Source organism: Amblyomma americanum, chromosome 2, assembly GCF_052857255.1.
Source record: "Amblyomma americanum isolate KBUSLIRL-KWMA chromosome 2, ASM5285725v1, whole genome shotgun sequence".
NCBI classification, from domain to species: Eukaryota; Metazoa; Arthropoda; class Arachnida; order Ixodida; family Ixodidae; genus Amblyomma; species Amblyomma americanum.
Genome location: NC_135498.1, coordinates 182,320,526 through 182,333,012, shown reverse-complemented (window position 1 = coordinate 182,333,012; position 12,487 = coordinate 182,320,526). Strand labels below are relative to the sequence as shown.

General features: G+C 47.4%; 1 pseudogene; it reads right to left on the bottom strand.

The window, feature by feature from the left end:
• Positions 1-7,883: 7,883 nt before the first annotated feature.
• LOC144120288 (sulfotransferase ssu-1-like) lies at positions 7,884-8,546 on the bottom strand (annotated as a pseudogene).
• Between the last annotated feature and the right edge of the window lie 3,941 nt (positions 8,547-12,487).

Sequence of the window (12,487 nt, the reverse complement as noted above, 5' to 3'; positions counted from 1 at the left end):
AACCAGCAATTCAAAGCATCATGGAATGAAAAACGTAAAGACCATAAAATGAACAATTTGAGCACAAACAGTATAAAGAATCTTTGTCATCTAAGAATTTTTCTTGCAGTTTTGTACTTAAGGAATGGCCAGGGAAAAATCTCAATGAAGCTGTCCTTTGTTCCAATGTACTGCACAGGAGCAGTTGTCACCGGTGGAGTGCTGTAATTGCATCGAAATTACAGTCGCAACAGAGAGCACATATAAAAAGCAGGAGTTCCGGAAATTAAACATTATAAAAGCGAAGACACAGCTTGATAAAAGGGCAAGAAAGTGTCGCTGGAAAAAAGGTGCACTGCAAAGCCTCGCAACAAAAAATTTAAATAATCGTAGGAGTCTCTAATGAATCTGCATATCTAAGCAAAACTCGCCGTGTATAATGCGCCAAACAAGGCAAATAAACACGTTGCGAAATCACAGATAGTAAACATTATGCATTGAAAGACAGGCGATCCAAGCAAAAACAAAACTGTGATGGCACAAATCGTGATTGAGTTTTGGCGCGGTCCCGACAGCACCATATGGGTAGAATAATAGAGGAAGATTACAGAAATCAAAACAAAACGTGCATGCCTTCAGAGCGAATTATTCCGCACCCAAAGTTAAAGAAGGGTTTTCTTTTGGTTCATAAAAGAAGTAAAAGCAGGTAGCTAAAAAGCAAAGAAAAGGACCGACGAAAGCCGCAGATGATTCGGCAAGTTGAACCATCCAATATCTGAGTTTGTTGGGAAACGCCGCGTGGGCCGGGCTTCTAATGAGCAACAGCGGTCAAAATTGGCTATTGATGTCCTCGTAATTTTCGTATTCGCATGATAACTTTGATCATGATGCTAACTCTTCTAATAAACTGCGAAAAAGTTCTGCGGTTTTAAAAGCATATGAACAGCCGTATGGTTTCCTAATTACGCTTTTGTGAACCTAAAAGAACAGAGTTTTTAATTGCATTGATTTTTGGTGCTTTGCTATCTAAAGAACAAAGTTTCTACGAAGTTTATATCCATCAAGTTGCGAACTTGAAATCCATGTACTCCGTAGACTCCGCGGCCGCCGCGAGATGCCGCGACGAGCCTGTTCGTCATCGAGACACCCTTGAAACTTTGGGCCCGAATGGGGCTCCTTGAATTATGTGACTCCAAGGTGGTTGCTCTGTTCGGCGGTGCATGACAATACGAAAAAATTTGGGTGGTGGGGTTGTGAAGTTCCATCAGCCAGCCCCCTGGCTACGCCCCTGATTCAGAGCCCTGGATTCAAAGATCCGGATCACCGGAGTGGACATAGATTAGGCTGGAGCGAATTGGCAGGTTCTCTCATATCATTATTGACAGTTTACCACTATCCCTTGAGAGAAAATAATACAACTTTGTCTTACCAGTTCTTAGCTATGGTGCAGAAACGTGGACGATAATGAAAAGAACTCAACTTAAACTGAGGACTACGCAGCCAGCTATAGAAACGAAAATGGTACGTGTAACTTTAAGAGACAAAAAGACTGCAGAGCGGGTCAGGGAACAAACGCGGGTTAATGGCATCTATAGCCGAAATCTAGAGGAACAAATCGGCTTGGATAGGACAAGTAACGCTAAGCCGAGAAAACCGATGGTCCGTAAGGCTATTGACCTAGATTCCAAGAGAAGGCAAGCGTAGCACGGGGTGGCAGAAAGTTAGGTGGCCCTATTAGATAAAAAAGCTTGCGGATAAATTGTGGCCGCAGCTGAGACAGACAAAGGGTCAATTAGAGAGATATTGAGAGGTCTTTGTCCTGCCGTAAAGCTGCTGATGAAGATTGGGCAATTTTGGACCGAAGCTCCACTTCTCGCATGCAGAGCTGAAGGTCAAATTTGTTCTGGAAATGACCTCGAACAGGAGACGCGCCTCCGCCACAGCTGTGCGCTTCGCAGTCACGTCCGCCGTTAGGCCGGCCGTCGCTCGAACCGTTCGCTCTCGCCAGTTCTGTCACGTGGTTCACCCAGTGACTCCCTCTTGGTAGACTAAAGTGCAGCGCTCGCCGCCAAGATAACGCGAGAGGGATGGCGGGGGTGGCCTGATGCTCGTAGCCCTACTGGGCTGGGAACTCAAAGGGCCCCCGCCGCTTGCAGGGGGAAGGGGGTTCCTCTTGTAACCGGGTGTGTCTGTTGTGCATGCCGTCGTCGCCCTTGCCGCTTCGGCGGCTAGACGATGGCTGTTGCGAGGCGCGTCTCCTTTCTCTGCCTTTCTCTCTTTCTCCTCGCTCCCCAATCCTCTAAATTCTCTATCCGCAAGAGACCGCGGAGGTGCCTCAACATAGAGCCAGTTGGAAAACCCGTGCAATAACAGGGTGTATACGTAGCCCATAACATCCCCGTCGTGGACTCCTTGGAGGTTGTGGCTACGTGTATGTCCTACTACCAGCACAGAGACTGCCCTATACTACTCATACTACTCTTTGCAGGCTAACAAAACCGAGCCTAGTTTCCAGTTAAGATGCAAAAAGACGGCTTTTTACATCTTAACTGGAAAGACGGCTTTTTTCATCTTAACTGTCTTAAACACTGCCTTAGACTTGGTGTTCTGCGAGTTTCCGCCTATATGTGACCTGGCAGTTTCCCGTATTGATACTGTGGCAGACTACTTCGCAAACCATAACGCAGCCTTTACCTTACTTTGCAGAAAGAACGAAGAATTTTTCAAGTCTTAACAGTAAAGAATGACTGTATTTCAATGCAGATGAACACCAGCCTAACTGTGTTCAACCAGGTTTGACCGAGCTTCCGCTTCGTGTAACCTAGCTGGCTTAGCTGAGTTGAGCAACTGCATTTTTTTAAATAGGGTTTTGTGTTAGGGGAGCGCTATTTTCGTCATAGCATTGCCACCAGTGTAGCGAATCAAAATAGCGCTAAGACGCGCTAACTAAAGGGATAGTTAAGTAGTATTGAATGGTTACCTTTTAACCATTACTTTTAGTGTCCCTCATTATTGAAAAATGTGTAGTCCACCAAAAGTTATACTCATATCAGTTTTTAGAGTTTCGAGAACGCAGTTACCGTCAGCTCTGTGGCCCGACAATGAGTTCCGTGCGCTGTAGGGGTCACTATGCCAGCCAGCTTCTCTGAAGCGCATGTATTTTGGGGCGATGTAAGAAAAGTTTGCTGGGCTACAACACCGAGGACAACTGAGTCCTCGAAACTCTAAAAAACTGATATTGATATTACTTATGGTGGATTACACGCCTACCAACAAATAGACTACCAGTAACAGCTGTGAAATTCACTGCTCAGTACAAGTTCACCATCTTATTTGACTCCACGTCTTAACTATATTCTAATGCGCTAAAGTGGTCAGAATACTATGCCGAAAAAAAAAATCCGCTCTTATATCCTGCAAAGCCAATTTCTAAAAATTGCAAATCATCTTAAGTGAAACACGAGGTATTTACTGACGACGCGTATCCCCAAAAATTTATGTTCCCTTGTTTAGTCCAAATACGGGACAATTGTGTTGTCTCTATGCATCGACGCCGCCATGATGCCATTCTCAATAAATGTTTTACAGCCTTATAACTATGATGTTACCAATTTTTTTCAAGGAATGACAGCCTAAAATAATGCGCCATGGAGAAGTATTGGCCAAGCCTCCAGCGCGTCTAGCAAGCTTAAAATAAAATGATACGGACACAATCCCACAATATTGTTTCCATTAATGTTCCACAGCCTGGCAACATTATCACAATTTTTGCTGTTTCACCGTACGGTTCAAACGAACACGTAATCTATACTGGTACTAGGGAGAAGACTGCTAGTTGTCGTAGGGCAAACTGAAACTTGCTTACTTTGTCACTGTTGACACGTGGTCTAAAAAAACTGAAATAGTAATCTAAAAAAACGCCACTACAACTCTCGGTCTTGTCAGGAGTGTGAAGTCGAGCGTCGTTCTAAATGTACAGGAGCAATATGAGTAATGCTACAAGAGAGTCACGTACAACAGTGGCCACCACATTACTATGAAGGTTGTTCAAAATTAAGCTTTAATGATTTTTAAACATTCCGAGAGTACTGCACAGAAATCATTACTGTAAATGGGTTATGTGGGCAGGTTGACACTGAGAAAAAATGTAATCGCGACCCGATTAGATAATTCACTAAATTAAACAATTAAAATTGTATTTCCTGCATTTAGCACGCATGTTTAGAGTGAAAACATTGAGGTCATAGCATTCAATTACTATTTCAGTTAGTACAATTTTAGCAACACACCTGTGTCCTGAGGTATGCAGGCCTGAATTTTGAGCTCAAACAGTGCAATTACGCATGCGATACCACGGTACTCAGCATGAGGAGCCTCCCTCGTATGACGTAGCGGTTGCATTCGGCGCTCCATCTGACGAGAATTTGGAGTTGCAGGGGACGGTGACAACCCTTCGTTCGTGGCCAGCAAAACCGATGGATCACAGTGCTGGTGGCGTGGAGGGAGCGCTGTTTCTTTAAGCGTTTGCTTCTTAAGTGGACTATAAGACGCGGTACTGCCCTAGAGAGAGCATGAGGTCAAGCGCAGCATGCCACACTTCTAACCAAGATTGAAAATATATAACCGTCGCCTGCAATTCCACTTGTGACTCGAAGTGCTATTTACAGCAGCTGCGTGAAATCAGGGCTTCGACCCTTGCAAATGCCACATTAAGTGACAGCTGTTAGGGAATTTGTACTTTACGATCTGTGGTGGCACAATACCGGAGAGGGACCACAAATCTGCATAGTTAGTCTAAGTCTCCTATCCCGTCCGCCATTCTAGTCCCAGCGCCAGCGATGATCCTCTCCTCGGGTGGCGCGGTTCACAGCAGCTCTCGCAGATGGACCGTGCTGCATACCTCCACTCTCGCCGTACCCTTCCTTCTCCTTCCATGGTAACCGCGTTCCGGATGGTTGCAGTGGTACGCATCCCTACATTGTCGCCATAACCTCCTTCTCTCCGTACACCCTAACTCCAAGGCAACCCTCTCTCTCCTTCTAGGGTAACTACCCTCAGGTTAGCTCCCATAGCAGCCACATGCCAGGTGCGCCTTCTCATGCTCTGGCCTCGCGCTCCTCCTTCCGCGGTAATCATCTTCCGGGCGGGGATTTCTCTCCTCTTTCCACGCCCTCACCATTCAGCGATAACCACCTTCCGGACGGTTATCGTTGTCACCGTCCTCTGATTACGCCTTCGTACGCTCTCCCTATAAAGCCTTCTTCCATGGTAACCCTCCTCGTGCTTCCTAGATTACTACCCTCAGGACGACCGGTCGCGCCTTCTTAAGCTCTCGCCATACCCTCATCCTTCGAGAGTAACTGTCCTTCGGCTGTGGATTCCGCCATTCTTCCGATACCCTCCTCCTTCCGCGGTACCCGCCCTTCGGATGGTTCCTATGGTAACTGCCCACCGGTTACGCATTTTTCCGCTCCCGTGATACCTTCATCCCTGCACGGCAACCTGCTTGCAAGTGGTACCCGTGGCAACCTACCCACGGTTAGGCCGACAACGACAGACAGCGGCGTAATACTACGACACGAAGCCCAGTAACGGCGCGTAGCAGGTGCCGCTTAAAAAAATTATATATGTGACTAACGCAGCCGCCGCGGTCGGGTTCTTATGGAGGAAAAGCGCTAAGGCGCCCGTGTGCTGTGCGATGTTAGTGCACGTTAAAGATCCCCAGGTGGTCGAAATTATTCCGGAACCCTCCACTACGGTACCTCTTTCTTCCTTTCTTCTTTCACTCTAACCTTTATCCCTTCCCTCACGGCGTGGTTCATGTGTCCAACGATATATGAGACAGATACTGCGCCAATTCCTTTCCAGTTCGTTTGACATCGAAGATTGCATTTCATCGCGAAGCGTAACGGCGGAAACGCATACCACGTGTTAACGAACGTTTCGGCCAGAAAAATGCAGTAACAAAAGAAAACTTGTTCAGTGGCGCAAATTGCTACCTACCACACGCTACCGGTGATTTTATCGAACCTCTGACTTCTTTCTTTATTGACATGCGTTTGATTATAGGGATAAAAAAATAGTAGGATTTATAACGTATTTAAACCGAGTAGACGTTGAAAGCGTGTGTTCGGCTCATGGTTTGGCTGGTTGCTCATTGTTTTGCTTTGCTGGGTTGTCGGCACGTGTGGTGACGTTATTGGACTTAGGTTAAGCTCTGATCGAGGTTAAGCTGATCTGCTCTGTTCGCGCCGTAGACGGAAGTTGACGAAGACGGCGATGTCCAATGCATAGCTCGACAGTTTGTTGCAGTTTTACTATGCTATCGCCGCAGCCGATCAGGCCTGCGGCGATAGCATAGCGCTATCGTGCAGAGGCCAGCGAAGCTAACCTGTTCTCGCAGCCTCGGGCTGGAATCCCTGTCGCAGTAATATAATTTTATTCCTTTATTTATTCAGGTTCAAGACTCCAGAAATGGCCCGGTTTTTGCAGTTTTGGTCGTGAAGTAGAGTTTTTGTTGCAAAACACCTCGACGTTAAAAGGGTTCCCAGTTTATATAAATGTCGCAAGGTGGTCTTTAATATTTATGTTACACTAAAGGCTATTGATTATCTAGTTGGCAGAGTGATCAAAAAGCCTTAACCACACAGTCTCGTTTTGGAATTTGTGCTGCGCCTTATCGTTCGGCTTCACGCATGCAGAATTCAGGAATATTTCTTTGCACGGCATTGGGAAGAGCCTGGTGTTTTTCACTAAACGGAAGACCGGAGATCTCCCTGAGAGCTCAATAAAATTCATACATTTTATTCTTTTATAGGCTCTTGCGGGCTGTTCCGCCCTCATGCTATAATAATGCCCGTATGTTGCAGCAGGTGGACGAAATGTTGTTGGTTCTATACGCCGACACGCGAGACAACGTCATCGCCTCTTCACGGATGTCCTCCCACGGCTTCATGAATGACGCCTTATCTCCTTTCTCATGTACCTGATTTTCAAAACCAACTAGCATTTCAGTTGTCAAGTAGTCCTTCCTGCTCTCTATCCCGGCTTCTTTTACAATGGCGAACTTGTTTTCGTCTCCCTCATAGCCATACTTACTGGTCATCTTTTTCTCGGTCAGCACATCATTCCATCCTGCAGCCGAGTTTCCCGAGATTTCAGCCACAAAGTTCTTCCTTGTATTGTTACGTGGCAGCCAGCCGAAAAAAGAGACGCAATCATCGATGGCAATGAGGTGATTTAATGGCCGCTGGTCTAGCGCGAGAGCTCTTGCCCGCGCCACTGCGCAGTTCGTCGTCTTCGTCTCACTAACTGGGGGCACCGAGCGATCGTCCCGATCGGTGACAAAGAGACGCGCGAAGTGGTTACGGGCTCAAGAGGATGGTTGGACAGGAACAAGAAAATGGTCATTCCTGGTCAACGAAGCGCCTGGGCCTCAGGTCACCAGGAGCGGACGGTCGAGGCCCCTGAACGCGCCGAACGGCCTAAACAGGGGAACGGTGTCTTCAGATGTAAGCGGCGTCTCGCGTCGGTGGGGTCGGTAGGTCAGGTCCTTGCGTCGGGTTCAGTTGGTCGTGCTGAGTGCTCTGAGCGGAAAACAGGGCGGGGGGGGGGGGGCGAACAATTGCGAGGTCGGTTCGGTTCTGAAAGGTAGGGGCACGGCCGAGCGACGCATGCCAAGAACTCACGGCCGACGACCATGGCTGACGCAAAACGCCGAAGCTCCAGGACCAGGATGTCGATGAAACCCAGCACCTCCACCGAATGTTACGAGGCTGGCAGGCAAAAAACCAGACGCGATGATTCATGGCAATGAGGCGATTTTAATGGCCACTGGACTAGCGCGATTCTCCTGCCCGCGCCACTCCTCAGTTCGTCGTCTTCTTCGTCACAATATTTTCTGCTTAGGAATATTCCAATACATTCTGAAGGAAATGCTCATTTTCTTCTAAAGCGCACCCGTATTCCTCGCCCAGAAAGTGGGCTAGCCTGAGCACTGTGCTTCAGGTATCCATCTTCAGTTCTTCGTAGGTACCAAAGAACACGTTTGGTTCGTGCTTCAGCGCATACCCGGATGCCACATGGTCGAAGTAGTCCCCGTAGCCCAGGTCACTTTCGATGAAAGCCTCGAAAAAATCTTCTAGCTTGCCGTCCTGAAAGCGGTAGATGCTTACATGCGTCAACAAGCGGAACATTGAGACGCACACGTCCCAGGGGTTGCGCGGCACGTAGACGTACTTGGCCTCTTCGTTCATCGTCTCAGGACGCAGTGAAAGGTGAGTGATGAACGTCCTTAAAAGCAAAGTGGGCTTCCAGTTAGCGCAGTGCATGTTCTCTATTGAGCGGATGTCGCGAGTGAATTCCGCACAGTTCATCTGCACACAACCCTTGACGATGAGCTGAATGATGTACTGCATCCCGTTGGTACCACTCATCGGGTACGTGCTTAGCACGACGTCGCCTTTAGCGGCACGGAAAGAGTAGTTCTTCCTGAAGATTTCGAGGTCGAGGAAGGGACACCTCGGCACACCATCAATTATTTGGCAGTAGGGCCTCCGACCTGGCATGATTGCAATTTATTTGCAGTTGATATCCTGAAAAAGGAGAGAATTCGTACTGAGCTGCATTTCGAAAATAGTAAACGGGCGCTCTTTCCTAATGAGCGCTACCTTACGCTAGTCATAGCTTAAGTGATACCTTTCGAGTGATGCGTTTCGGCTGCCAGCGTTTCTTGTTTATTGTTCTTTCGTTTTGTTCGGTGTCTGTTTTTAAATTGTAATATAATTGTCCCCTACCAGACGAGACCAACGATAACGAGTACAGGGATACAAATATATATTTCGGTGGCATTACGAATATACCGCATGATTCTGATTGTCACCGAAAGAATCCTGACTGGTCTGAAGCCAACTCGCAGCTCGGCTACAATTCGCGATTGGGTGGCCGTTCACCGGATATAGTATATGTGAAGTGGTTTAAACAGCAGCCAAACGTTCCTATTTTTTTTTCGTTCGCTACGTTCTTCCGTCACCGGTTCGGTAGAGCACCGACGAGCTCAAGTAAAAGAAAACGAGTTGCTTTTTCAGACTGTGTGCTCTGAAGCGCCCACTACCTTGATGTATTCAAATTTGGCGACAATTTCATGGCGATGTGAGTTTTTGTGAATATATACCCGCTGTAGCGGCCTGTCTTGTAAAGCAGGCTGCTGCATGGAGCCAAGCAGTTCACTTCTGGAGCGGGTTTAATCCAGTAACGCATTTAACGGCTGCTTTCTATGCTACAGCATACGAGTCCGATGTCCCTGCACCCACCGGTGTCGTCACACTTTTCCACCTGCAAGGTGGCAAGTCACTTGTTCTAGGGGAGAGGAGGGAGAGACCGAAAGGCGCTGCCATGGCAGAAACCAATGTTTCTGCACAGAACGGCGAGCTGGGACCCACCTGGGTTGGCAGGTGGTAAATTGGAGAGAGCGAAATCCCCATCTCCTCTTTTAATGGAGAGTTCGGAGGCTGCCATGGGAACCGCCCTGTCGCCTACCAAGGTTGGTACACACAAGAGCCAGCTTCCACCTGCCACAGTTGTCGGGTGGCAAAGTGGAGAACGAGAACTCTCGCAGTCCTCTTGTATGGTATCTATGGTGTTGCATAGCATCGAAAAGCTAAGTTCTTATGCAATCGTATTGTCACAGCTAATATTATTTAGGCGCCCTCCGAACTTTCCATTCCTCCTTTCCTGCTTTTCTTTGTGTCTATCTCTTGGTATGTCCACACTTCAAGTATACTCCTGCAAAAAAAAAAAAAAAATCTGGGGACATATCAGCTCTGCGTTAAGGCGCATGACGCAATAGTGTTAAGCGCTCCCTTCAGTAGTGTTCGTTCATCTTTACTTATCACTTCGCTACCACGGTCACTGTCGGACAAGACGCACAAGGCCTCCCTTTAAAGAAGACGAACGAAGCTGCCCCAGCAGCCTAGGGGTAGGATGTCTGACTCGCGATCAAGGGCCACGGGCTTGACGCCCATTTCGCCCTAAATTTTTTGTGTTAATTAATTTTACTTTACATTCTTATATGGCATAGTAACGTTTTAGTCGTGTTGAGACCTTATATTCGCAATTTAAGTGACGTTCTAATTTCTTTCTCAAATCTCTACTCCACCGTGTTACGTCACGACCGTTTCGACCACACCGCACTTTCGCGCTCGCCTCCGGTGCCGGTGCCGCCGGGTTCTTCATTGAACGACAGCTTTGACGCTCTCGCGTTCAAAGTACACCGTGGAAAATTGTAGGATTTGTAGCGCCGCTGATGAAAATGAAGCTGGGTGCGCGACCTGGCTCGCGAAGAACAGAACGCTTTCGGCAACCGGCCTCGACAGCAACGTCGACGGCTCGCTCCGCCGGCTCACCAGCCGCGGCTACCGAGACCTCCAATAAATGTGGATCACCTTCCACATCATGTGACTCCGGACGACAGCTCCGACGCACGCAACGCCGCACCAACCGGCTCTGCACTCCTGCCCGCCCTATCCCGCCACCTGGCCTTGCCACTGCACGCCCGTTGTTCGCGCCCGGTTTTGGGCAGCTTCTCGCCGCCATGTACGCGCCCATCATCGCATCCGGTGAGCTGCTCCAGCCGTATAAGCGCGCCTTCCTTCCTCGGCTGCCCGGCCTCCTCCGTTTTATGCTAGGGACCTTGTTTTGTGGCCGGCGCTGTTGGACTCGCACTTCCACGTCAAACACGTGTCCAGTCAGCTGCTGCGCTATCAGCACGCCAGCCGCGAGCTCCCACCCATTCTCCTGGCTAAGCTGCGGTTGCCGCCTCCTGGCACAGATATTTACACCGACTTCAAGACGGGCCTGGCGGCGTATTTTGGCTTGGAGCTCCCGCTCACGCTCTGCCCTGTGTTTCCAGGATCAGACGATTTTGACCTCTGCGAGATTTGTGACATGTACAAACCTTTGCAAACGACTCGTACTTTCGGTACAGAGCTTGTTATATTTATCTGCTGTATATTTTGTACTCTATCCTTATTTCATGTTGTTATCGATTGTGATTCTGCGTTGTCTTTATGCAGCAGTTGTTTAATTAATGCAGGTACAGGTGCCTTAAAAAACCAGTTGAAGAAAGAATGCAGGCAATAACTTTTAGGAATAAACCACGCTTCAACAAATTTAGAGAATTTCGCCTACCCGCTGCTACATGCAGTCGATCTTTGTGGCAACTGAGGGGCGTAGACGCGCATAAAGGCTATGGCTACTATTTTTGGGTAACACTGAGGCTTATCTTCATATAATAAGCCGGCAAGAGTTCAAATTTCAGTGGCACGTATCTAGCATTGTGTTAGGACATTATAACAGCCATGGATATCCGACAACGCTTCAAGGTAACCGCAACACGAAACTTGAAGCAGAAATCAGTGGCTCCTGCTTCCTTTAGGAGTACTAAGAGGATAGGCATATTTGTTGCTTCTGGGCCTATAAACTGAGTACAATAAAATAATTCTCCCCTGTTCTTCTAGGTGCAGTGCTCGCAAATTCAATGTCACCAAGTAGTTGCATATTTACGTTGGTAGATAAACAAGTGCGCTGGTGTATATTTACGTCCCATTTACTTTCACACAGCATGATCACAGTGGCACGACAGAATTTCGTTAGAAAGCGCGGCTTATTGGGAACATACTGACAACAATATTGATATCCTCGCTCTTTTTTAAAATTAGTACACGATGTTCATTTCTTAAATTGCTAATTTCTGACACTCAGTGTTAGCAAAATTATCTTTATTTTAAAAGTGTCAGCTAAAACAAGCCTCAGGTGTTGCCTATGGGTTAGAGTGCCTAACCAGCCACAGTAAGATCCACATTTCAATATGTATTTGCTCACACAGGTGCACAGAAGAGAGCGCATGATCTCAATTAAGTATGACATGCACCCAGGTAGACGTTGCGTCTTCGTTCATGAGAACGCAATTTCTCTGCTGCGAAGTTAAAGAGTGACCCAGCAGCTAACTTTTTTATTATGTGTGTGTAACTTCAATCTTTTTCACTCATATTAACACTGGCGCACTAAAAATGACCCAATGCAAAGCTATTGAACATATAAGGATAGAAATGAGGGGCTCGCTATAACTATAAGTGAAGCCAACAGCCACCAGTGGATTTTCACTTCTTTCATACCAATGCAAAGCTGTTCGTTTTATTGTTCAAAATATTGTGTGCTGAGCGAGACAGAAAGGCGTTCCGCAGAAATGCCGGATGAGAGGAAGGATCAAAACAAACCTTGAACCTAAACGTAACTAGCCAACCAGCCTTAAATCCTAAATTTCTCAAGTTCATGTAATGACCCCACGAATGATGTTTCAACATGATGTTTCAACATCAGACATGATGTGTAAACTGCTACAATCACCCGGGAGACGTAATTGTTTTTCTCGTGTTAATGGATTCCGGATGGCGTACGAATGGAAGGAATACAAGAGCACGTTTTGCGGGAGCTTACCAAACCTCATTTA